Raw genomic sequence first — 2,500 nt, 5'->3', positions numbered from 1 at the left:
GTGCGTGAGCGTGTGTGTGTGTGTCTATGTAAGTGTGTGTGCGTGAGTGTGTGTGTGTCTATGTAAGTGTGTGTGCGTGTGCGTGTGCATGTGCCTGAGCGTGTGTATGCGCTTGTGTGTGTACGAAAAAGATGTCTTTATTATTAATGCTACTACCATGCATAATAATTCCCGCTTATCTACAGATAATACCATTAGCGCCGACATTCTTGACACAACAAGAATGTGCACATACCAGTATCTATCTAATCCATAACCAGTTGAGCTTTCCGCATCCGACGGAAGCTCGTGTCATAGAGTATCCAAGGTGCCCCCCCCCCTTCTCCTGTGAGCCTCACTATAATTCAGATTTGATTATCCTTTTATCCTAGAATTCTCCTGGTGATTTTAAGGATTAGCTAAGCGAAGGAATCCTCGGTGGATCGCTTTCATGATTCCCACAAACATCTTTGCTTGGTAAGTCTGAGGAATTATGTACGGCCACGTTTGAAAGATGAATGGATGTTTAGGCTGTGTTTTCGACAGAGATTATGTCAAGGATTATCTCAGAGTGTGTCTGTTAAGTCTTTAGATATTAGCCTCATAAATGGATTGATTCTAAGTTATCATAAAACGAATAGTTTGTTTTTTGGTCATTCTTACTTCATTCACATGGACAAATATTTTGAAATTGTCACAATTATTCACATAAACCATTCTTTCTTTAAATTGTGCAAATTTAAATTCATAGCTTTATTTTCTATATCATTATTTCGTTATTATCAGTACCAATACACCCAGATTCACATATTTTATCGTTCCATGTACAAGAAGTACAAGAAAAAAAATAAAAAACGTGGGTTCGAATCCACGAAGCTTCAAATGCTTCATGTGAGTGAAACGGCTCCAATCTTTCACTCTACAGACATGCATTTCCAGTCTGAACTTTAATCAATGGTGTCTAGGTAGCTTTCTTTTGGGTCATTTTTTTTGTCTAGACTTTTCAACCTTGGCCGCCTCTTTGGACCTGTTTGTTGTGACTCGTTCTGTGGATCATATTGTTCCGGGTATATATTAATGAAGTAATAAAGAGTAAAGATGGCTATTTATTTGCTTAAATTAGAGGGGGGTTTTTCTAACGTGGGGTTACTGTGATGGTTGTTGTTATTTTCCTTATTAATGTTATGACTGAGGTGGTCATATTGTTATGATCATTGTTCTTGTTTTTAAAATAGTTGTAGTAAGAGTAATAGTAGTAGTAGCAGTAGCTGTAGCTGTACTTGTAGTAGTAGTAGTTATAGTAATAGTAGGAGTAGCAATAGTAGGAGTAGTAAAAGTATATTGTCACTATTAGTATTAATTTGTATATTATGATTATAATGAATATTATTATTATTATAATTATAATCAATATCATTATCATTAATATTGTTATTATTACTACAACCCGGGGTCCCAACGAATATTTACGAGAAAAACATTGACATATATAGCTGCATACCTTACAAAAGCCACAAAGCCAGCATACTACAACCGACCCCACTCGAGCAGAGGATGAGAAATGAAGGGCGCGGCTGGCGGAGTGATCGACGTCACAGTCAACTGCCGCTCTAATTGCCAACTGTTATGGTACTTTGGGGATAACTGACACTGTCGCGGAAGAATACCCATATGTTGGATTTCGAAACCTGTTTGAATTACGTAGTGTGACGTCACAAAAACTAGGTCCTGGTAAACTTCTCTTATGTATGGTTTTCGTTAAATTTATTCGTGTGTATTTCCTCCGTGTTTGTTCGTAATGTTTCCATTTATTTATTTCGCAATTCCGTATCAATCTGAGAATGCGTAAGACATCCGCGGTATCAAGATGTAAAACTGACATAGATTCCGGAATACTCGTGAATACTATGTGCGAAATAGGCTTGTTAAGAGATGCGGACGAGAAGGGTGTATTTGCAGGGTTTAAGTGTTTATAGACGATGACAAAGCCGTTTTCATCCCGGCTCCTTCAGAATAAAAAAAAAATCGCCTACAGTATCGTTGTCAAATATGTCTTCAGAGTATATATATTTAAGAATAGTATGTTATATTTTAGTGGCTTGACCGAGCTCTGTCTTAGCCAGAATGTACCAAGGTGCAGATTTTGTATTCAAGGTAGAGTGTAGGGGCAGATAAACCCTTCTTAGCAGGATTTAAGGGAGTAGGGTCTCCTAGACATCAACATTATATGAATTAACTTTTTTAACATTGCAGTTTGTCTGTTATATTCCATATCCTCAGTTATTAGGGTTAATATCAGCGCTATAGTTAGTCACCACGGATGAAAATAGCCGTAATTAGACATTACTAAAATATCCATACTGCAGATTTTAGATTTGTTAGCATCGTCGACAAGGATCGTCTTTTAAAAATTACCTTAACGTATTTTTTTTTCAATATTACCACCCTTACTACTAGTGATGATGTTATTGTTATTGTCCTGTCATTCTTATCGGTAATGTTTTATCACACCTGCCTTATG

This window comes from Penaeus japonicus, unplaced genomic scaffold (assembly GCF_977035675.1).
Source record: "Penaeus japonicus unplaced genomic scaffold, GWHDUDI00000001_assembly GWHDUDI00000008, whole genome shotgun sequence".
NCBI lineage: Eukaryota > Metazoa > Arthropoda > Malacostraca > Decapoda > Penaeidae > Penaeus > Penaeus japonicus.
This window is presented reverse-complemented; position numbering follows the sequence as displayed.